This window comes from Talpa occidentalis, unplaced genomic scaffold (genome assembly GCF_014898055.3).
Source record: "Talpa occidentalis isolate TD23 unplaced genomic scaffold, MPIMG_talOcc4v2.1 talOcc4.11, whole genome shotgun sequence".
Classification (NCBI taxonomy): Eukaryota; Metazoa; Chordata; class Mammalia; order Eulipotyphla; family Talpidae; genus Talpa; species Talpa occidentalis.
This window is the reverse complement of record NW_023601104.1, coordinates 9,491,395-9,516,424: the sequence shown is the minus strand read 5'-3', so window position 1 is coordinate 9,516,424 and position 25,030 is coordinate 9,491,395. Positions and strand designations below refer to the sequence as shown.

Here is a 25,030-nt window from a genome sequence, read left to right as displayed (position 1 = left end):
GGTCTTTATAGAGGCTTCCTTATATATGTATAATTGATGAAATAATTGGCCCTTGGTGATTAAACTCAATCTCTAGGTCGAGGGGTGGGACTGAAAGCTTCAACCCTCCAATCATCACATGGCTGCTTCTCTTGGAAACCAGCCCCTATCCTTGGGGGAAGGGATAGTAAAAGTCACCTCATTTACATAACAAGAGACTCCTTTGCTGCTCACCTCACTGGAAATTCTAAAGGTTTTAGGAGCTCTGCACCAGAAATGGGGTCTAAGACTAAATACATATTTCTTATTATGACTCACAATATCACACCTTCAAAAACCAGTTCGGCCTGACTGCTTACATGAAGTCAAAGCATTCTCTCCTCATGCTGACTTCTTGTTGCCTGGATGCCTATACCTGTCTCATACACTGTTAGGCTGATGTGTGTGCAGGCATTGTACAGCTCCTCCCTCTTTCTGGAAAGTTCATGAGTCATTAATCTTATAGCTCACACAGGCCTTACCTTTATGTCTCACACACAGTAGGTTCTCAGAAAATATTTAACAAAGGAGTGGGCATTTGGAGAGTAGACAAAATACTGTTAAGTACTATACTTGATTTTAGCCAAATCCTCACTAAAAGTTTCCTATCTCCAAGTAAGGAAAAATGTCAAGAAATTGAGAGCATTCAGAGGAGAGTCACAGAGTTGATAAATAAGTTTTAAAATAGGCTAAAGGAAGTCAATTTAAAGAAAAATAATACTTGGGATCTTTCCAGAGAAGGGAGGCATAAGCATCGCTCTTTCTCCACGCTCATAAAGAGCTCTTACCCAGCAAATTGACACAACTGCTTTTCATCTCTGATCAAGAAAGACCAGTAGGAAATTAACCTAAACAGAAGCATCATTGAGATCACAAATAGGGAAAATATTTGTGAGGGTGATTAAACTCTCAGATGAGTTATCAGAGGAATTTTGTAGACTTTAGGTCTCCAAATGCTATTAAGAAAACAGATTCGTGTGTGCTAAGGCCAGGTTAGAAGCTCACTCTGGAATGAAAACCATGGAATGAACTTGACAATCTGTTCTCCAACACTTCCTGTGCTGGCCAGGTATCCGCCTTATGTGGACCAGCAGCCAGTTCTAGGTTGGTCCAGCAGGTGGCAGCCGTGTTCAGGGAAAGCCCATGGGTGTAGCCAACCAGCATGGTGAATGGTGTGAGAGTTCGCAGGACCCATAAGGTTTGCAAGTCTAGTAAGTGTGCTCCACAGGAGAGGTCTGGAAGCCTCCACCAGAGAGGCTCTCACTTTTATGCTCCCAACTCACGAACAGTCCTGGGTGTTAGGAAAGGTGTACTAGGCAAGAAAGGTGTACTAGGCAAGAAAGGTGTACTAGGAAAAACCCTCCCCAAACACCATTTGGCACAGGCATATCCAGCAAGTCCCAAGGCCCTGTGCTTAGAGAACCAGAGTGGTGTGCTGAGACTCTCTGATCTCCTTTTATAAACCAAAACATTATCAAAAACAAAGTAAAATGACATAAAACAAAATGAAAAACACTTATTAGAGAGTATCAATAGTGCAGATAATACGGAAAAGCTGCAAGTCACTTATATTTGCTTCTCAAGATCCACACACATGGAGCATCTATATCTCTGCTGGGTTGGCAAGTCTGATGACTGTGGTCCGAGGTCCATCAAGTTTGCTTGTGCTGTGTTGTAGGAACGCACTGGCTCTGCTAACCCCCTGACAAGCAGGGAGCTGAGAACTCAGGCAGCACTATGGTTTGGCTGCAGACAGTCTCTATCTCAGAACTGACCAGGTCTAAAAGTGCCTTCCTTAGGGGCGCTCCAGGGTAAATGTGACAAGCAACCATATCAGATCCTCCCCTAGGGAATTATGTGCAAGATTCACCCCATCAGCCATTAGGGAGTTGCTGCTAGCCCGCTGAATACAGCCTGTGTTTTTATCCCAGTCATGGTGTTGTCGGTCCAGCACGCCTAGACTGCTGAGGCTTGCTTTGTGTTCTTACTTCCCCATCTCACTCTACAGCATCTTTCCATCGCTTCACTGACCCAAGCACATCTCTTCATATAACACAAAGTGCATAATATGAACCTTGAGACTTCCCTGCCCTGCCACCCCACAACCTGACAGGGGAGTCTTTTGAATCCTGTTTTATTTTTGTATCCCCTGAAGAGTTCAGCTTAGACATCTAGGTGGCTGGACACCCAGAAATTGCAACTGTGCTGTTTGACAAGATGAGACAATATGACCCAGGGCTGCAGGAAGAAGTACTGCGCTTTTCATGTGGTTCCTATGAGCTTTGGTGCTGGGCTGAGCTTGAATTCTACTCCAGGCATTGTGAAAGGGACCGAAGAGCTCTAGGGCTCCCTTTCCTCATTTGCAAAACAGAGTTCTTGGTACCTAGCTTAGGAGGTTGTAGTAAGAATGAAATGAGATCAGGTGCATAGAACACCTGAAGAGCACATGCCTGGCACAGTAAGTGCTCTGTAAATGATGGGTACTGATATTTGAAGTATTCTTTTTCTCCTCCATTTAGACTAAGTGATCCAATTAATACTTAGGTCTCTGCTTTCTGGAGTGAAACACATTATTCCCAAGCACTTATTCCAAACCCCTAAGTGACACTGGGTGAATGTCTGCACCAAACGAATATGGGAAATATCTGAAGAGAAAACTCAGATAAGGTGTTTTTCAGCTAAAAAATTTCAGGAAAAAATTTCCTCTTGCTTTTCTTGTTTTCCATTTTATCTACTCTACTCCCTGTTTGCCTTGCGTATTGGAAGGTCAGTTGTTTTTTATTTTTTAAATATTTATTTATACAAGCCTGGGTACAGTTAGAAGTGTGGGAGGGTGAGAGAATTCACCAGAGCGGGGAACAGAATAGGCAGACTGACGAAATACACTGCTGAGGGGAGCAGCGGGTGCGGCAGGAGAGGTCGGCGCTCCATGTGGGACCCTCGCTGGTGGCTGGGGATCGAACCGGCGCTGCAGAGGCTGTGGGCAGCTTCACAGCCCAGAGCTCAACCACTGCGCCACCAGGGGAGGCCCTTATTTTTGTTTTTAATGTCTTTGGCCCTATTCCTTTCTGACATCCTTTAGATTAGGAATCAAAACAGCCTGAATTGGTTCCTTACCCTATGGAGAAGGATCATTGGGTTCAATCAATTATTCCAAGCCAGGAAGAGGGTTGGCCTAGATGTCCTTCTGCAAAAGACAAGTGGCTTTTAACTATGGGGTTGAACCCAAGATGTCAATAAGTTAGAAGATGGAGGTGGGCAGATGGAATGCAATCAGGGTGGATATCCTCAGTGCAGTCCCAGCTTTGAAACTGCAGTGCTTTCTTTGGATTTATTTCAGATGTCAAATGCAGCAGGGTTGACATCAATACACAGCAGGCCATGGATTATGGCTGCCTCTAATGACTGTGTTCCACTGTGTTTATTGTTCTGGATGTTAATATATAGAGTAAATCACAGTCCTTTAATTGAAGGTTGGAAATGCCTCATCCTAAGGCGCTCGGGTGACATCATCATTAACCACTCAAGTGAAACCCAAGACACTTGCTAGGAAGAAATTACAGCTTTGGAGACCATCTTCCTATTTTATATGTGGTATGTGTGAGGGAAAGGAGACCCAGCAGCTGGCCTGCACCTTATTGGCTCTTCTCGATTTTACTGGGAAGAAAGAGACATCTTTGGAAAGTAGCAAGACACAAACGTGCCACAGGAAATCTCAGTGAACAAAAATCTCAGTGGAACATGGTCCTCCGGGGTGTATGAGTCCAGGAGAGGTGAGAAGTCAGCTCTCTTCCTTCCTTCTTTAATAACTTGGAGAGATTCTTCAAAGACTCTCCCTAGTTTGTGGGAACAAACCCTCCCATAAGCCCTCATAACAGGGCTTAAACAATTCCTTGTAGTTATGCAGACTGTGGCCTCAGAGATGCTAGAAGTCTATAGAAGCTACTGGACCTTGAGCTGGCCCTAACTGTTTCTAGGGGAAGCTTTATTAGTTTCCTGTTGTTGCTGCAACAGATTATTCCAAACTTGCTGGTTCAAAACAACACACATTTGCTATCTTACAGTTCTGGACATCAGAAATTTTAAGAAGATCTCACTGGGCTAAAATTCAGCATCTTTCTGAAGTTTTTAGAGGAGACTGTGTTTCCTTACCTTTTCCGGCTTCTAAAGGCTGCTTGTAGGGCCTGGACCACATATCTGGCTGCTCTTGATTAGTCCATGGAATGTTGTAAAGAACTAGAGAAATGGAAAACATTTTTACTCTACTGTTCCACTGGCTACAAATTCAAGTTTAGGTTTTAAATGCAACTAATGTCATCACAGGGAAAAATAGCACAACGGGAAGGAAATAAGCTGCCAAGGACATCCCTTCATGATGGGAAAACACATCCTGCCATGCCTCTGGGTCTCTTTAAAGGAAAAGCCTGCTACCTATGTACTGTGGTTGTGGCCTATCTTGGTCCTCTGCAATCCCACTTTAATGACCCAACATAGTGAGCTTGGTGCATCATGCTTGAGAACTGGAAGAGAGAAGAAGAATCTGGAGCCTGCAGGAAATGAAATGGATGAAAGTGAAATGAAATAGAAATGGAAGCATCTCCAACTGCTGGCAGGGTCCTGGAAGCCTGACGTATTCCTGAAACTATCAGCTGGTGGTATGATCAGCACACTGCCCCTTGACCCCACCTGAAGTACCACATAAGGAAGTGGGAATGCTAAAGAGGCACAAGCCTGGAGGGAGCGCTGGTCCCCTAAGGTCTGATCCCATTAAATATCTGCCAGGGCAAAATACCCCTGCCACTGGGAAGTCATGGTCCACTTCCACTGCCTGCCATTGACCTCGTCCTGGGGCTCGATGAGAGATATGTTGCTGAAAGGTGGGAAGGAGCGTTAGAGAGGATAATGGGGCAGCTGGGGTAGTGCAGGGCATTGGCAGCCTGACAACGAACTGTATGAATTAGGACCATCCCAGGTGGCTCTGGTCCAGGAAGGGGAGTTAGGAACTTGAAGCTTGATGCCAAGTCTCTCTGATCTGTTTTCTTTCTCCTCTCATTACCACTGACACATTTAAGCCCAACCCTTCAGTCCTACAAGTACAACACCTTCCTTAATTTTCTCCCTAAAGCCTGGAAATGCAACCCTTAGTAATTGACCAAGGTCAACTAAACAAGAAGAGAAGGGGGAAATTGTCCCTTTTTGTGGACCTTTTTGTGGACCTCTCCCTAGTTAGGAGAGGCTTCTTATAAGAACTCTTTCCCCTACATCACTGTGGATATTGATTCCCAAAAGCACCTTTTATATTATACTTCTATGTTTCTGTTCAGATCATCCTTCCTGCCTAGAATGCTTTCTCTTTCCCCATCTGCTGACCCAAATTCTACATACACCTCAAAGTCTGCAGGGATGACTTTCTTAAGTTTTAGATTTGATATTATCTCCATTCTCTGAATCTCATATGCCTTATTATCTGCATCTACACATGATATATGTGATTTAGTATTGTCACTTATCTTTGTGTTTGGGTCTCACTTTCCATGTGAGTTTTATGTTTCTTAGAACTCTAATAACAACTCTGGGCCACTGTCCTGCACACCATGGACTCTCAACTAGTAATCAAAAGCTTACAGCACTTCAAATGCCATTGTCTCCTCCCCAAATCCACTACTACTGCTTCTTGAGGACATTGATCATATTTGTACTGCCCAATATCCATTCCACCTTCCAAGTAGAATCCTGATTTCCAGTGAGGCAAATTACCACCATTCATTGTACATTGTACATCCTCTTGGAAGTAATTCCTAACTTGTGTGTTCCATCACGGAATCCAAGAGTGAAAGATTCACCCTCTCATGTCCTATAATCCAAACTAGATCCTGATGTGTGACCTAAATTTGGCCAGGCAGCTGCTCTGTCCTAGGTCTCTGAACTTGAGTGATTGGCTAGAGGGCAGAGGAATGACTAGGGACCACTAGTTGCAAGGTAGTGGCAGAAGCATCCCAACCATATTGCTTGACCACCCAAGAGTCCCTCTTCTACCAGTGTGCCAGACTTTTGGAGCTTTTGGTTATGTTACATTATCAAATCTTACCTGTCAGCCTCCTGAGAGACATGTGAGCCCACCAAATCCTTCAAGTGAAGGTTCTTCCAAAGTAACCAACAGATAGGAATGTCTGGATTTATTTATGTTGTTTGAAACCATGGGATCTTAACCGACACACACCTTATATCTAGCACTTATCAACACTCATTTGGAATATTGCACTAACCTTACTGGACTCCTTACCTCCAATTTTATCCTCCTTCAATAAGATCTGTACATTCCTTCCAGAGTGTAATATGTAAGATAAAAAAGTTTATGCTGAGTTTTTCTTGCTTTTAAGATAAAGTATCAATGCCTAAGCATTTCTCATTTTTCACGCCCTGTGCATGGCTCCAGAATTGGGGCAGTACAGCAGGAAAAGCATGGCATTTGACTCAAGGCCTGGGTTTGAATCATGTGATGTTGGCCAGTTTGTTAACCTTTTTCATCATTAGTTTCATCACATACCAAATGGAGAAAGTGCTATCTCAGGTGATAAAGTCATTGGGACACCACCTGTGTCACAGGTTAATTCCCTTCTCTCCCAGGTCCCTCCCTAGTTACACTTGTTGCTTCCTGGCAGGACTTGACAAACTCAGTGAACTGGGTGGTCTGAAGCTCTCCAAGTTGAAGAGGCTGGATGCAGCATCAGGGGATTGCTGGAGCTCTGCTACATGGCCTAATAGCCAAGCATAGTATCCTAAAGAGAGAAGAGAGGGACTCTATGGCATACGTTGTTGAAGTCAAAGGACTTTTGTTTGTGGTGTGTTAAGAACAGTTCTGATTATGCTGGTGGGAGAACAGGATTCTTTATTATGAGGCAGTAGATCTCTTAGACTGGGTTTTAAAAAGATATGGCTGCATTTCAGGCCAGATGTTTCTTGGTTCTTTACTATTGTCAGCAGATGAAAAAATGACAGGATGAACTTTGTAGTATGTAGCAGTGTATGTCTCCACTATCAATTATGTTCTCCACCCTCATTTTCCAAGGTCTGTCTTACATTCTCCATATTTGAAATGGCCTAATTCATTACTGTTGCAAAAGGTTGGAAGCCCTGTGAGCCAATTATGGAGAAAGGGTTTGCCTTAAGTGCTTTTCATTAGCAGCTGAAGGAGCTTATTTCTCTTTTGTGTCAGTGATAGCTTGGTGAGACTGAATAAGTACATAGCAGCTTCTAGTAATTTCTAACTTGGGCTCACATGAGAAAACACTTAATAAAGGGGACCTAGGTTGCAACGTAGGGTGGGAATATCTGTGTGAGATGATGTACTGGGCAAACTAAATGGGAATCATCTGGACAATATGGATATGTAAATAATAGAAGACTCATAGAGCAGTGTCACTCTGAGATAGCAGGGTTCTGAGTGTCAACTACATAAGTGACAGCAATTTATATGGGAATGATTTGCTCTGGCAATGGAGTTGTATATTACCAGAGTTCCCATCATCCATATATCGTGGTATCCAGAGGGGACAGGCAGAGAATCTTGGGGAAGGAGGGTATTGTTATATCACATGCAGTCAGGGAAGGTTTCCTTGCTGCAGTGGGATGATGCTCTTTGTCTCTTGTGCTTTTCTTTCAAGGTTTTTTTTTTTTTAACCCCTAATTGAGACCATGCCAGTTGTTCCTGTCACTGCATTTGTCTCTTCCACTTCCATATCTCTCCCTGGTTGCTCCTCACCTAAAGAAGCTACAGGTTTCCGCTGCGAAGTACTCAGAGTTCCATGTTTTAACTCCAACAAAGCTCTTGTTTTATGCCATCACAGCATGAAGGAGCCAAGGTCTTTCTAGAGAGGTTTGCCCTCAGGCTGGAAACCAGTGATTTTGGGGCTGAAAGTCCTGTTTGTTGAGCAGAAAAGCAGTGATCCCAGTTCCTTCTGAGACCATAGAAGATCAGAGATCACTATTTCATACCATGCCACTTCAGTCTGGTCAGTGCTTAGACAACAAATGTCTCAGGTGGAAGTGTAGCGTGTGTGTTGACTGAGAAATGCAATTAGAGTTTCCTCTGTCCTTGGGAGCAGGAATCCCATTGTTTAGGCCCCCATGTGACCTAAACCTGGATCTGAGTGCCTTGGAAGTCTCTAATAACTGTGACTATTGCGTGGTGGAAAGGTGATGACATGGATTTCCCCACTCTCAGCCAAAGCTTCAGAGGGGCATTCCAGAGGGAAGCTGGACAATTCCAGTGTGACCTCTTTTCTGCTTATCAGAAATGAGTGAGTTGTGGTTTGACTCCTAATTCGGGAGGCATCATTTCTTCCCCTACTAGAGGTCAGGGAAGATTTCATAGCCCCCAATCAATCAATGCTTGAAATACTTACCTTTGACTACTAGCCAACCTGGATTAAAGCTATAGTAAATAATAAGAACATCAACAGAACTCCTTTTGATTTTTCCCAGTTTTATGTTTTTTGGGATATAAAAATCATCTATACACCATGATGATGATACTGACTGCAGGAGAGTTTGTGGGTGTCTGCCCCAATCTGAACACCAGTTCAGCCATGACCTCAGTTTCATACAGCTTCCAGCTACTGATACTCTCATATAACTTCGCTGGCCTATTTGGGTAATTATTGATAGTATGTTGCTGTAAAACTGAATTTTATCTTGTGCAGATGAGGGTTCACCATCTTATTAAAAGATGAAAGTTGAAAACTAGATTTTTTGATAGTGATCATGATGTAGAGTATACAAATGTCAAGTAATAATGCTGTAAATCTGAAACATAACATCTTATAAGCCAGTGTTGCCACAGAAAACATTATTAAACAAGTAAATGGCAGATGTTAACAAACTGTAACCCACAGACCAAATATACCTGCTTTTGTAAATAAGGATTTATTGGCATACAGCCAAGCCCATTCAAAGAAAGAAAGATTATATAAGGAAGGTGAGGTTGAGGCTACTATTTAGCTCTGAGACCGAGAGGGCATCCTTGAACTTCAATTTTACACACACCCACATACACACACACATATATATTTGTAGAATAAAAACTCCTATTACTGAAAGGACCAAATGAAATCATGAGTTAAAACTGCTTTGCACATAGAAAAGCCTATGCAAATGTGACTCATCACCAACACCACTACAGAACAACTTAAAGAATACTATCCCTGTTAATAGAGACGTGGGAAAGCTAAATTTTAAACAATCAAAAATGACTCAGTCTTAAGTGCCTTTTGTTGTGACTGGACATTTCTGAGGACCAAAATGGTTGCCTTGTAATTAGAAACTCAGACAGTTGAATTGGAGTGTTCTTGGTGTTGAGTGATAAGGTAGACTGGGTGTGTTATTTCCTGACAGATTTCCTACTGTCTGCTGAATTCATGTTTTTGTTTTTTGGGTTTTTTTGGGTTTGATTCTCCAACTGAAATACCTCTGATTTCCTGTTTTCAGGAACCATGGAGACAGTTTTCTCTTCTGTCAAGTGGGATAATACCACCTAGGATTTTGTAAGATTTATAATGAGTTATTGTTTGTAAAAGCACTTACGGTAAAACATTACCTAAAGTAGGCTTTTCCTCAGGAAAGTCTGTCCTTACTGCCTAGCTTCTCCAGGTCCATATAGGCATCTAACTTCACATTCCTATAGTCTCCTGCCCTGTCCCTTCATAGTACTAATTCATTCATTCATTCATTCACTCATCAACTAATATTTACTAAATTCTCATGTATCAGATTATGCTTTAGGTGCTTGAAATATACAAGCAAAAAACTAAAGATCCTGTGTTCATGGAGTGAGATGAAATGAGGTGAATAAAATGAGATAAAGGAGTTGACAGGGAGAGAGGAGAGGGCACTGCTTTATAAAGTAGTCAGAGACTGGCTGAATGAATGAACGGGTGGAGAGGCAGGTATTGCAGGTGTAGGGGGAAAGTGAAGAGCTTTGCTAGCCTGGAGTCAACAAGTAAAAAGGGTTCTACACTTTGGGGACTTTTTCAGATGCTAACATTATCTTTTATCAATGGGATGGGTTGCAAAAACACTAAACTGTGACAGAGGTAGAGGATTTGCTCTCCTTCCCATTGCATTCTGGACACTTAGCACAGTTTTGGGCACATGGAAGTCCCTGTTAAGCAACTGAATGGATGAATTGGAGCAACAGCAATAGGAAAATAAAGACTGATTTCACTTGATAGGACAAAACAAAGCCCAGGGACTAAGGCATTTCTGGGATGATCTCAGCAACTAGGGTTTGGATTCTGGGATTTTGTTTTTCTCTTATTTTTCCTTTTATTTGTTTTATTCTTTTCACTTTTTTACACAAACAGAATTAAAAATATAAGCAAACAATTCTGAAGAGTCTAATAAGTGTGATATGTCTATGAATTAGCTCAAATTCAGAGATAACAATATTTAAGTATTTTTTAAATAGTATAATTTAAAAATATCTTAAATTACAGGAAGGTTGTAAGCTTAACACAAAACACCTCCTCCCCTAAAGCATTTGAGAGTAATCGTTGACATATCATCCTAACATGTCTGCTCTCCAACTCAACCTGTTTGTGTACTTCAGTGTGTATTTCCTACAAACAAAGACCTCCTTCTCCATGGCCACAAAGCAACCATTAAAATCAGGCTCCGACGCTTGCCCTATGTGTCTCCATGTGGCAGTCCCCTCCCCCTTTGCAGAATGTTCCAATTCCCTTGACCAGGTGCCCCCACAGCCAACTGCCCAACTCAACCAAGCCAAGCACTACACCTGCCTCGCTCAGCCCCACATGAAGACTTCAAGACTGACACATTCAGGAAGGGAGGCAGTCATTCTGAAGAGCTTAAAAGATAGCAGCTATTCCACAAGGGTACAAGGATCTATGACAAAGGACTATGAGTGCTAGGAAGGTGGGGGTTGAGGTAGTGGCAAACATTGAGGACATAAGAGCACATTCCCCTAAATCACACAGTGTGGTAAACCAGTGCTACCTCATTAGAGGAAAAATAAATAAGTACATAAATAAATAAATAAACTATTACCAAAAACTGGTAGGAAATATACCAGTATGTTAATAAGAAAAATGGGATGATTTCAAAAAAATTAAAAACAATATTTACTACAATAAATTGGTGAGAGCCACCATCACGTTTCCTCAAATAGCCCGTCCAAACCACGCAGGCAGCCTTCGCTGGTTGGTATTAGATCACACTGTGGCTTCCACAGCAGCCCATATCTGAGCACCTTCCCTACAGTCCTGTCTCTTCACTCCCCTCACTTTCTTAAAATCAAGAATTATTTCTTACAAAGAGTCTTTCCCCACTCACCCCACACATCTCTGGTTCTGCTTTGTCCTCAGTTTGTTTTGCCTTTTTTTTTTTTTAGTTTACATTACCTACTTATGTGTAATTTTATTCTCTGGTGTTTCATAGTTGTGTTTTGCTTCCCTAACCAGATTTGTTTACTTCTCATGTAACCACACAAGAGCTGGGTGCATGTAATGTGCTTAGCCAATATTTGCCATGAAATTATGCACTGGGGACCTCCATATTGACTGTAATGCTCCATGCTAGGGAGACTGGTGGGGACTGGAGAGTTGTATCTTCAATGCTTATCTTGATTTGGGAGTTACTATTTCCCTGCTTTGTCCAAAGAATGATAAATACATTGTCAGTCTGACCATGCTACTTCTTAAAGTAGCCTTAATTGATTTATAACTTTCAAAGGCTTCTCTTGTCTACAGAGGAAGTCAAAGATTTCTTCAGAATGATGTACAGTTTTCCATGTACTTGAGCTAAGTTTCCCGCTATGCCTTCCATCACAATTAATGCCCTGCGAGTAATGCTACATTACTTACAATTGCTCTCACAGTGCAAGCCATTTAGTGCTCCCCTAATATAGAAGCTGCTTTCATGACTGGGTGTGCTTGTTCCCTCTTTTTTTGCCTAGTTAACTAACATCTCCTTATCGTTCAAAGTTCATATCAGTTATCTTCTTCAGAATACTTCTCCAGAGCTTTCTGGTATGGATAGATCCCCTTTTTCTGTGCTCATAGAGTGTTCCATGCATACTTCTATCATTGCTTTTAATGCTTTTCATTCATTCATCAAATTCACTTTTGAATATCTACTGGGTGCCAGACATTGTCTGAGGTGCTAGGAATACTGTCAAAACCAGATGATATTCCTTATGGAGGAGATGTATACTGAAATCATTTACACAAATAAATTCTTAAATGACAAATTTGAAAAGTACTATGAAAAAGAAGAACTATGCTGTCAAGGGAGCTTTTTGTTGCTGAGCTAATGTGTAAATTGCAACCAGATAGCTGAATTGGATGCTTCCAGGTAAAAAGGCAGGGGAAAGAATATTTATTGAAATACTTGGCTTACTCATCTGTGGTCCTTTTTAGAGTTTAAGTCATATGAAGAGAGGGATCGGACATTGTTCATTAATGTATCCCCAGTACCTACGTGCTATCTAGAACACTTCAATTTTTGTTGAAATGAATGAAGCTGTTGAACCATTGTCCAAAGCGTGAGTCTTGTTGGTGAGTATCAGAAAGCTCATCTGTTTGTGGGTCTTGTCAGAAGAGAGGAAGAACTCTCATCATTTCTTTACATACTGTAGTCTTGGGTTTCCTTTATTCAAATTGTGGCTTTCTCTCTTCATTCTTACTACACTGGATTTCTCAGAAGACCATCCAAAATGTTTCCCACAATTACTGTGGGACAACAGTAAATACTCTGTAATTTTCAAGGGCTCAGTATTGTTTAATCCTAAAAATGGCTCTATGTTGACCTCTTGTCACCCAACTGTGGTAGGATGGAATCTGGGGTGTAAAGTGTCTTGTAGCCTTGGATTTCAAAAACAAGCCCTAGTGTATTTTATTGCCTACTCATGATGATGGTGAATGAGAAACTGGGGTTTCTTCAGTCCAGTTCTGAAGCTCAAGCTGGGAATTCTTCTGTCCTGGACAGAAAACTCTCCATTCCCATCCAGAGGAAGATTCATGTTGCTAGAAAAATCCAGGGTGCTAGGAGGAGGAGCATGTAATTTCCCTCTTAGCTCAGGATGCATTTTTGTTTGTTCACTTGTTTCTGAAGTTCTTTGCATTAACAGCAGGTTGAAAATATCTTAGGGATACAGAAGATCTTTGAAAAGTCCTTCAGTTTATCTTCTGGATATATGACTGAAAAGGAATCCTATTATTGTTAATAATGCAGGAAAAATTTATCTTAACACAATGGAAAATCTAACAATTTAAAGCAGGGACAATCTTATTTCTATCCTGTTTTAGGTAATGGTGCTCAAGGAAAATATACAATCCATGGTTATCATCTTTATCATCATCTTTGTCATAACTTTGAAGACAATGCCCCTCATCAAGCAAAATCCTCATTCTTCAGACATTTTATCCAACTCCATTTAGCCTTTCATCTTAGTCTCTAACCTAAAAAATGAGTAGGTTAAATTTCACAATTGACCACAGGTCAAGTTGAGAATGAGAAGCTAACTTGAGTATATGTCTCTGAGTTCTAAATAACTTTCTAACTTGTTCCTTCCTAGTGGGAAATACTGTGGGTTGAAGCCATAGTACAAACAGTTCTGGGGAAATAAACACAATGACCTGCACACTTTGGAAGAATAATAATCCTGTTCTTCAGGTAGCACCTAGCCTCAAATTCTTCTCTCTGGGAGGAAAAAAGGCATAATCTTTCCCATTTAGCAGTGGATAAGTCACTCTAAGGTGATAGAACCAAAAGATTTAAGGAACAAAACTAATAATGGCACTTGAAAACAAGACTGCCAATTGTTTGAGCTGTCTTCCAGACTTTTAGTGGTTGGATTATTTGGTTCTCCACTACTTATCCACTTTGGAGACAGAGATACCAGACACTTTCAGAGGGCAATAAAATGTCATGGTAGCAAAAGTAGAAACATAAAAATTGTTGAAATTATGAGGCAGAACAGACTCACACTTTTTAATTCATGAAAACAATGTGACCAATGAGGGAAAAAAGATGGAGATGGACCTTGTGTTTGGAAAAATGGAATGCATTGCTTTGTGTGATGGGTAGATTCATTCATTCTGAATGCGTCTATTTTGACCCTCTTACAAAGTTCCCGTTTACATATGAGATTTGTGTCTTGTATATTTGTGTCATCAACATTTTATTGAATTGGGCCTCCCTGGTGGTGCAGTGGGTTGAGAAAAGCGCTGTGAAGCTGTCTGCAGCCTCTGCAGTGCGGGTTCAATTCCCGGCCGGCCAGGGAGATTCCCACATGGCAAGGCAGACCTCTCTTGTCACGCCTGCGGCTCCCCTCAGCTGTGCTTTCGGTCTGTCTGCCTGTTCTGTTCCCTGCTCTGTCTCTGGTGAATCCTATCACCCTCCCACACCTCTGGCCTGTACCCCAGCTCTTGTATAAATAAAAAAGTAAATCTTAAAAAAAATTAAGAAACAAAAAAATTGATTAATCTTATTATTAATCTTACATTAATGCATACTGCTTGACTTTTTTCTATACTTCAAAAGTTTCAAGCAGGAGTTAATGACAGCAAGTTTTCCATTTCTAGCTTGCAGTTTTGCACTGAGTGCATGCCTTAATAAATACAATTGTGTTGACTCATGAACTAGACTTCATGTCATTAACCTTTTCCAATAAAATGAGGTAAAACAAGGATATATAAACAACTCAAAACTTAATTGCTTGTATTAGGATGGAAAGTATCTGACAACACATATCAGGGGAAAAACAGAGTTTGAATAGAGAATATTTATGATTAATGATCAGAGAGAATTCCATAACCGGTCCATCCAGTCTCACTCACATCCAAGGCTCACTGCCAGGAGCCCTACCCATCCCTCTACCTCTCACCCTAGCTCCGACTCAAAGGACTGGAGGTTACATACATGTGCACAATGAAACATGGAAGGAAAACTCATGTCAGTTAAACATAAGATTTTTGATGTGAAAGATAGTTATCTGGAGGAAATATGCACCTCTAAGATGTGTTATTATACTTGGGAGAAAGGCAAGAATCTTGTTTTAAAAAGTGAGGAAAATCACATTACCAGTTCCAAACCAATTGCCTCAGATTTCAAGAAGGATTTAAATGAGTACTAGGGACAAATTTATTCTGCCCCAGATTTCAAGAAGGATTTAAGGGGGTACTAGAAACAAATTTATTCTCAGTAGGCTTAATCAAACCTGGGAAGCTGGGAACCACAGCAAAAAAGTATAACCATTATTATGCAGCTACCTACTCAACAAAGTAGGATCCTGATAAACACAAGAATCACCTGAAATTTATTCCTGCTCATTCTTAGGTTACCACCGTTCTCCTTTATGGAGAGTTTCTTCTGCATGAAGTTGGGCAGAGCTACCTATTCCATCTGGGACAGTAAAATGACATTGCAACTATTCAAGTGCTGGCAGGAATGTTAGAGGTTATCTCTAACCTCCTGTTTTTTTTTATTTAAATATTTTATTTTATATAATTCTTACATCTTTTTTCATCTTTGCACAATGTATGCATTTTCATTTTGGTTATATTCCCCATACAATTGCACCTCCCCCCTTATTTTGACTCTAGTCCTTCCTTTCCCCGCCCCGTAGCGTGTCTCTGGTTTATAGTTGCTAGTTGATTTTGATTTTTACTTTGCATTGATTAGTCTTTTTCCTGGTCTCTTATTTAAGTTTTCTAAATTCCTGCTATGAGTGAGACCATCTGGTATTTCTCTTTTTCTTTCTGGCTTATTTCGCTGAGCATGATTCCTTCCAGTACCATCCATTCAGTTGCTGCAAATTGCATGTGTTTATCTTTTTTGATTGCTGAGTAATATTCCACGGTGTATATGTACCACATGTTCTTGATCCAGTCATCTACTTTTGGGTATTTGGGTTGCTTCCATAGCTTAGCTATTGTAATTAGTGCTGCTATAAACATAGGGGTCCAGGTGCCCTTTGGAATTAATGTTTCTGTGTCCTTTGGGTAAATACCTAGGAGTGGAATTGCTGGATCATATGGAAGCTCTATGTTCAGTAGTTCAAGAAATCTCCACACAGCTCTCCATAGTGGTTGGACCAGTTTGCACTCCCACCAGCAGTGTAGGAGAATTCCTTTTTCTCCAGAACCTCGCCAACATTTGTTGTTGCTAGTTTTTTTAATATGTGCCATTCTCACTGGTGTGAGATGGTATCTCATTGTAGTTTTGACTTGCATTTCCCTGATTACAAGTGATGTTGAACATTTTTTCATATACCATTTGCATTTCCTCTTTGGAGAAGTTTCTTTTTAGCTCTTCTGCCCATTTCTTTTTTTTTTTTAATAATAAATTTTATTTTTAGATTCCCCCATATAATTGCAACCCCCCCATTCTGACCCCCATCCCTCCCCTCCCACCCCCCACCCCCCAAAAAGTGTCTCTGGTTCATAGTTTTTTGTTGATTTTGATTTTCACTTTCTTATAGTTACTCATTTTCCTGGTCCCTTATTTAAGTTTTCTAGATTCCTGCTATGAGTGAGACCATCCGGTATTTTTCTTTTTCTTTCTGGCTTATTTTGCTGAGCATGATCCCTTCCAGCGCCATCCATGTTGCTGCAAATGGCATGTGTTTATCTTTTTTGAATGCTGAGTAATATTCCATGGTATATATGGACCACATCTTCTTGATCCAGTCATCTATTTTTGGGCATTTGGGCTGTTTCCAAAGCTTAGCTATTGTAAATAGTGCTGCTATAAACATAGGGGTGCAGGTGCTCTTTGGAATTGATGTTTCTGTGTCCTTTGGGTAAATGCCTAGGAGTGGAATTGCTGGATCATATGGAAGCTCTATGTTTAGTAGGTCAAGAAATCTCCACACAGCTCTCCATAGTGGTTGGACCAGTTTGCACTCCCACCAACAGTGCAGAAGAGTTCCTTTTTCTCCACACCCTCGCCAACATTTGTTGTTGCTAGTTTTTTTAATATGTGCCATTCTCACTGGTGTAAGATGGTATCTCATGGTAGTTTTGATTTGCATTTCCCTGATTACAAGTGATGTTGAACATTTTTTCATATGCCTGTTGGCCATTTGCATTTCCTCTTCAGAGAAGTTTCTTTTTAGCTCTTCTGCCCATTTTTTGACTGGGTTATTTTCTTTGTTGTTGTTGAGTCTCATCAGCTCTTTGCAGATTTTTGTGATCAGTCCTTTATCATTAGTGTTGTGTGCAAAAATGTTCTCCCAGTTGGTTGGGTTTCTCTTTGTTTTTGTTATTGTCCCTTTTGCTGTGCAGAAGCTCTTTAATTTGATGTAGTCCCAGCTGTTGATCTTTGCCTTCACTATCACTGCTTTGGGTGATGTGTCTGTAAAGATGTCTTTGTTGTGCAAATCACGTAGTGTTTCGCCTATATTTCCTTCTATGCATTTTATGGTTTCAGGTCTTCTGTCTAGCTTTTTAATCCATTTTGGGTTGATTTTTGTGTATGGTGTGAGGTAGTGGTCAAGCTTAATTCTTTTGCATGTAGCGACCCAGTTTTCCCAGCACCATTTATTGAACAAACTTTCTTTGCTCCAATGCATAGTCTTTGCTCCTTTGTCAAAGATTAGTTGACCATAAATCTCTGGGTTTATTTCTGGATTTTCTATTCGATTCCATTGGTCTGTATGTTTGTTCTTGTTCCAATACCATGCAGTTTTGATGATTATGGCTTTGTAGTATAGTTTGAAGTCTGGGAGTGTGATGCCTCCATTTCCTTCTTTTTTTTTTCAGGAGAGCTTTGGCTATTCGGGGCAAACTATCACTATTTGCAGATGACATGATAATATACATAGAGAACCCCAAAAACTCCACAGAAAAACTAATTCAACTCATCAATCAGTTCAGTAAAGTGGCAGGATACAAAATCAACACGCAAAAGTCAGTAGCCTTCCTATACACAAACAATAAATCTGAAGAAGAAGAAATCAAAAAAAAAAATCCCTTTTATTATCGAAACAAAAAAAATCAAATATTTGGGAATAAATCTAACAAAAGAGGTAAAAGACCTATACAAAGAAAACTATAAAACACTGTTAAAAGAAATAGAAGAAGACACAAAGAAATGGAAAGACATCCCCTGCTCATGGATTGGAAGAATAAACATTATTAAAATGGCCATCCTACCAAAAGCAATATACAGATTCAATGCTATTCCAATCAAAATTTCAATGTCATTCTTCAAAGAAATAGAACAATTATTGATGAAATTCATATGGAATCACAAAAAACCCCAAATTGCCCATTTCTTGACTGGATTATTTTCTTTGTTTTTGTTGAGTCTCATCAGCTCTTTGTAGATTTTTGTGATCAGTCCTTTATTGTTAGTGTTTTGTGCAAAAATGTTCTCCCAGTTGGTGGGGTTTCTCTTTGTTTTGGTTATTGTCACTTTTGCTGTGCAAAAGCTCTTTAATTTGATGTAGTCCCAGCTGTTTATCTTTGCCTTCACTATCACTGCTTTGGGTGATGTGTCTGTAAATATGTCTTTGAGGTGCATGTCATGTAGTGTTTCACCTATATTTTCTTCTATATAGTTTATGGTTTCAGGTCTTATGTCTAGTTCTTTAATCCATTTTGAGTTGGTTTTTGTGCATGGTGTGAGGTAGTGGTCAAGCTTCATTCTTTTGCATGTAGTGACCCAGTTTTCCCAGCACCATTTATTGAACAAACTTTCTTTGCTCCAGTGCATATTCTTTGCTCCTTTGTCAAATATTAGTTCACCATAAATCTGTGGGTTTATTTCTGGATTTTCTATTCGATTCCATTGGTCTGTGTGTCTGTTCTTGTTCCAATACCATGCAGTTTTGATTATTATGGCTTTGTAGTATAGTTTGAAGACTGTGAGTGTGATGCCTCCATTCCCTTCTTTATTTTTCAGAAGAGCTTTGGCTATTCGGGGTCTAACCTCCTGTTTTTCATACTTCAACTCTTAGAGAAGATTCCTTTGTGAGGGGAACATGCCTGTTGAAGTGGTCTTTATAATGCTATATCTTAGCAATTCACACTTTGTGGCCTCATCACCCAATTGATATATGGTTTGAATATGCAGAAGAACTGGCAAGAGAATTTTCCCAGAAATTCAACCTGTGATTACCAACCAGTGAAGTACTCATAAGAGGGCTTATAAGAATGACCGTGACCTCAAAGTTCTATCTGGGGGTGACCCCCAGGCCTGAATAAGTTAGGTCACAATGAGATTGCTCAAATAGATGTTGGCTCTTCTATATTTGAGAATGAAATAATAATCATTTGATGAGTTAAGAAAAGAAGTAAAGGAGCAAACTGGTATATGATCTCTTAGGGAGTTATTTTCTCATATAGATTATTCTGCTTTTTTTCTTGCTATGTATTTATTTTTTAATTAACTATTAATGGGATACTTTTTCACCTACCTTTTTTGTTTGTCCCAAACCAAAAGTATATTTCATTGGGAGACATCTATTTAGTTGTAGCAGAGGGAAACTGAGAATTCTCTCTTATTCCTGTCTTCCCCACAGGAGCGGTGATTTATCTTTCTTCATTTATTTTGTCTTTAAATAACAGCAATCATTAAGTGCTCTGATTTCAAAAGAATTAGCCCCGTTCTGGCAGAGGACAGCACATATTTGGAGATCTCCTCTACGTCATCAAATATTTCCTGCTAATTTGGATTCTATTGAATTGGATGAAAACAAGTTCACAGGGCTTGAGAATTTGGCCAAGAGACCATAAACAAAGGGAAACACCAAGTGGAATTCGTGCTTTCAGACTTGGGGACACCAGCTTACATGGCGCCAGTGGGGTGAGGGGTCACATTCATTTAATGGAATCACTCATATTCCGGAGGAGGCTGCCGGTGTCGCTAACTAATTTCATTATAACGCTGAGTTGTGCCACCACCCACGAATGCCAAGGGAACATGCAAAGAGGGCAGGAAAGCACCAAGTGCCAAAAGGTGCTAGAAGAAGTTTGGGCCTCAGTTCGGTTCCTTTCCAGGAACAAATCGCCACAATGGGGGACAGAATGCTGTAGGAGCGCCAACAGAGAACAAAGCCACCAGGCAGCCACTTTCAATGACATTAAAAAGAGTTAAGTGGTCTAAGGTTAATGGTATTATTATCCCAAACAGAGAGAGTTGGGGTGCTTCCTGGCTAACCACTATATGCAACAATTTTTGTTATAACTCTGATATGGCACCAAAGGACAGAGTTTTGTGCATAATACATTAAAAATAGGAAATCAAATAATATAGAATATCACTGTCACCCAATTCTTTTTTTTTTCCTCTTTTTTTTTTTTTTTTTTTTTTTTTATAGAGGCATGCTTTATTTATTTATTTATTTGTTTGTTTTGTTTTTTGTTTATACATGCACTGGGTACAGTCAGAAGCGCGGGAGGGTGAGAGAATTCACCAGAGCCAGAGTGGGGAGCAGAGCAGGCAGACTGACGAAGTACACTGCTGAGGGGAGCAATGGGTGGCAGGAGAGGTCTGCGCACCATGTGGGACCCTCACTGGGGCCGGGGATTGAACCAGAGCTGCAGAGGCTGCGGGCAGCTTCGCAGCCCAGCGCTCAACCGCTGCACCACCAGGGAGGCCCTATCACCCAATTCTTAAGAGTAGTTACCGTAGCACTCCCACCACAATGGAATACTAATCAATTCACATTTTTGAAGGTACTTTCACAAACATTATTTAGTTCCCATTAACAAAATTCCCACTTTGCACGAACCATCTTACATAATGGATAGCTTGATCGCCTTTTTTTGGAGAAGGACACGGGGTGGATTTTGGAAGGATATTAAGTTGCCTTTCAAAATCTCACATGGTTGAAAGTTACTCTATGATATTTAATGCAAAAACTTAAATTTCTAAAAAAAAATGAAGGGAGGGAGTAAGAAAAACTATCACAGGTAGTTCATATACTTCACTCTGCTCACCTATAGCATCAGAACTACAGAGTAAAAAAATGTGTTCATTCCCAAGTCAAGGACACTGCTCAGTATAAATGGTACATTGTGGTAGAAGAGAGATTATTTGCACTATATTTTTTCTCTCTGTAAGAAAATGTTTGAGGTGGTCCGAGAGGCCAAGCACATATTCTGTGGATCCAAACCTGTCAGGTCCTGTACTTGTCATTTTTAAACTTTTCTTCAGGGGGTGTAATGTGGGTCTGAGATGCACTATTTCTTTTCTCACATATGAAATCCCAGGTTTTGTACAAGCTGACTTTTTGTTTTTTTGCCTGTGTTGGTATAATGAGCGCCAGTATGCTTTCAACACAGCAGCTTGTTTTCCTTGTGATGCTCTGGAGAAAAGTTGCCGTGGAAGCCGCCTGTGGTCTTGGTCAGTCAGGACTGTACAAAGTGGTGCATTGTTTGAGCATGCGGATAAATCCAAACTCAGGACTTGCCCTGTCAGCTCACAGAGCTCAGAAATGTGGTCAGCATCACAGCCTGGTGCCTTCCTATTAGCTGAAATGAGTTTCCATGGCAAAAGAGTTGTGTCACGACCTGTCATGGTGCTTGCATCTGGACATATGTAAAACACATTGAAATGTTTTGTATTTTTAAAAGGAATTATCCACTGGTTATTGAAGTATAGAAAATCAATACATCTGATCATAACCATTGTGACGTGTGTTCTTAATTGAATATAACTCTGCATTCAAGAAGATGGATCTTTAACTGCCAAATATGTAAGGTTAGAGGGGATTTTGGCAAGGCTATTTTTCTCAATGTATTTTATGTTGATATCAGATTAAGGTGTTATTGGCCACGGAAGAACATCACTCGGGAGGTAGAATCCCACTACTCTGTTAGTATAGAGACGTCAAATTCTAGAGAAGATGCTCCCTCTGCAGCTCTTTGGTGGTAGGAGGCGAGGGGATTGTTCCAGATCTTTGTCTAGAATCCCCTCACTCTCTGCTGCAACCATACTACACTAGTGGGGGACAGGGGAACTCTAGGACCTTACTTTCCTGGAACCCACCTTGGGAACAAACACTTGTCCTTTCTACATGTGGGCTTTTATACCAGAGGCTGTGGGGAAAGAGTAGTGTGAAGGCCCCTTTTCCTAGGAATCTAATTATGTACAAGCATTGCTTCTTCTTCTTTTTTTTTTTTTTACTTCCTTTCTGCTCTGATAAACATTTATCAAGCTAGAGCAGGTAATAAAGCTTTTATATTACCATGAATATTTTTATAAATCTTATATTTTTATTTATATATATTTTACATCACTGTTCATTTTTAAACAATGTTTGCTTTAAATCTTTTCAATTTGCATTCTATGTTAGGATGTCAAAGTCTATTTTGAAACACAAAAGCTGAAAGTTGACTTTTTCGTCCTTGTTACACTTTTGAGACCTTACTGCCATAGCTGATAACTAAAACATGGGTGAAAATGATGTGATGAAAAGGAAATACAGAGGAAGGATAATGCATAGGAAATAGTCTAAGTTGACCCTGTTCAATATACAGCACATTCATGCACTTCTAGAACATAGAGCATCGAAACACATGTTGTAGAACTAATTATACATGGTATCACTTCTGCCAATATAGTCTGATTTCACGTGATTATGTGCTTGACACTTAAGACAGACTTTAGATTTTATCTAGTCCACACATTTTTCGCAGCAAACAGAAAATGGAAGAATATAGAGGGTAACCAACTTGCACATGGTCACACACATATTTAAACAGAGTCTACAGTAGAAACCAGCTCTCTACATGTCAATTAGTGGGAACTTTCATAAAATGATGACATGAGGTCTTCCAGGACATCATGACCTCCCTTCAAGGCTTCCTCTAAGAGGAACTCTAAGTTGCATGCAAACTGAGCTAAGACAATGGTGTGTGAGATAAGGTTCTCCATGTCCAGAGGATGGCTTTGGGGAAAAAAAGTGCTTATGAAAGAAAAAGCCATTGGTTGAGATCAGCTGGAAGATGCTATAAAAGAACCTTCCAGTTAAATCTATAGGACGTTGTGGCTTTGGGCTGTTTTGAGAATCTAGTAAAAGCTATGGATCCCTCCCAAACAAAAGGATATTTACGCTAAATTTTACAAATGCATTCAGGTATTTTTCAGATCCCCTAAAACCCAACCTCTGAATTGAGTTTAAGAAACTCCTGTAGAGACAAGACCCTTCTTTAAGGTAGCAGGTAATGTCTGGGAAAAAGACTGGAAAGGTCTCTTTCCCCAGAGAACTACCCTGGGAGTCGCAGAAGCAGGAATAGAAAAGGCCTGGCTCACCGGTCAACTCAGAAGAGTGGGAGTTTCAACTTTTAGATTTTAAATATTTTAGGAGTGTGAGTGTGATAGGAAACTGTGCTCACCTCTCAGTCAAAGTCATTCTTGGTGGGGGTGGAGGCTATAATCAGCCTGATGAGAGCAAGACTAATGGGGGTTGAAATAGAGCAATGACTGTGTAATTGAACAAAGACAATTTTGTTGGCTCCTGGGTTCTATTTGAGTTAATAAGTCAATTGGGAGTGTATACTTTTGGGAGAAGAAAGCTGTAACTCTCTTAACTTGGCAGAAAAGAAGGAAAACTGCTGATATCCAAATTCTCTGGTCCTTGGAGACTTCATCCAGTAACAGCAACAACAATAAAAACAATTAATTAAGAAGCAGGATTTTGGAGTTTCTCATTAATTAAAATCTGAGTGCTTTAGCAAAGGGGAAAGGAGACTGGGTGGGGATTGGGGTCCTAAGGTTGGGGATAGTCTCCCCTCACTATGTAATCAATCAGTATTTATGCAGCACCTTTGACACAGCAAACATTGAATGCTATGTTGGGAATAAATGAAAAAATGATGGGCATGGTCCCTGACTTTATGAAATATAAATTCTAGTAAGAGATGATGACAATTGAATTGACCATTAGTGTGATAAAGGGGTAGACAGGGGAACCCGTAGGGTAGTGTTCCTAACCTCTCAAGATGGCAGTAAATGGAGTCTTGAAGAGTGGGTTGAGGTTAAACAGGAGCAGAGGAAGAACCGGAGTGTTTCAAGTGGAAAAGAGTGCCCAGGTGACAGTGCATGTGCTTTGGGGAACTTGGGTTTAGGAGGTGGTGAGAAAGGGAACCATAAGGGATGAGACACTTACTACAGGAAGGTCCTGGACCACAAGATTTGCCTTTGTTGGATAATTAAAGGACTGGAACTTAAATGTGTGAACAAGAAAGCACTGAAGGGTTTCATGGGGAAGTATGCCCCGATTCCTGGGGTGGCAGCACCAGGTGCCTCAGCTTAATATGCTATTTGCCAATTTCTCATGCCATTCAGACTCTTAGGGATGGAAAAAAAAACAAAAAAACAAACAGGTTGTCTTGCCCCATGCACTTATTCATGCCATACACAGGTATTTGTACCTTGTTGCTTTGAATGCAGACTTCAGAAATGACCCTTGCATAGATTTGTTTCCTATCCTTTACTTGTGTGTTCCAGGGTTATTTGCTGATGCATCTGAAATGGTATTGCTTCTGGGCAGTACTTCAGAGACAATGCTTATGTCCCATCCCATGGAGGACTGAGAGGTATAGGAGATCTAATTGTGATTTTCTTCTCTTGTCCTTAGTCATTAATCAAGAGGCTCTGAACAAACGTGGTAGAAACTTTTCTTGGTCCTCTCTATTTGGAGTCACTTATCAGGGTCCCACTGCTCTGTATTTGGAGCTTAACAGGGTGTACTCCTACTTTGCAATGGAGAGGACTCTGTTTTAACATGTAGGTTCTGTTTGCAGGAGACTCATTATATCTCATATTCTGCTTATAGGTCAAGCTGCACCCTCAAATTCAGATACCCCAGTAATAAAGTTTATATCTTAGTTTCCATCTTTCTGATTCCTGTATTCATCTCTCATTTGTTTCCAAAATCAAGAGGGAAAGAAAGAATGTTATCACTTAACTTCTAAAAATTTTCAAAGTGATAGAATCACTGACTTTTCCTTATTTGGATTGCTGTTTTCTTGTCTTGTTTTCA

The 25,030-nt window shown here is 40.4% G+C and overlaps 2 long non-coding RNA genes across 4 annotated transcripts in view; one reads left to right on the top strand and one right to left on the bottom strand.

The window, feature by feature from the left end:
• The window catches only part of LOC119238476 (uncharacterized), a 94,230-nt gene that overhangs the window by 60,229 nt on the left and 8,971 nt on the right, over positions 1 to 25,030 (top strand). For 2 of the 3 annotated variants that reach the window (XR_005123587.2, XR_008553836.1), the window contains exon 5: positions 19,608 to 20,131. The exons of the other annotated variant lie outside the window; for it this stretch is intronic. This is a non-coding gene — a long non-coding RNA (uncharacterized LOC119238476). Of the gene's footprint in view, positions 1 to 19,607; positions 20,132 to 25,030 lie in introns of those variants that run through there. 3 annotated transcript variants of the gene reach the window in all.
• The window catches only part of LOC119237900 (uncharacterized), a 331,742-nt gene continuing 310,888 nt past the window's right edge, over positions 4,177 to 25,030 (bottom strand). Inside the window, exon 6 of the long non-coding RNA XR_008553840.1 lies at positions 4,177 to 4,254. This is a non-coding gene — a long non-coding RNA (uncharacterized LOC119237900). The remainder of the gene's footprint in view (positions 4,255 to 25,030) is intronic.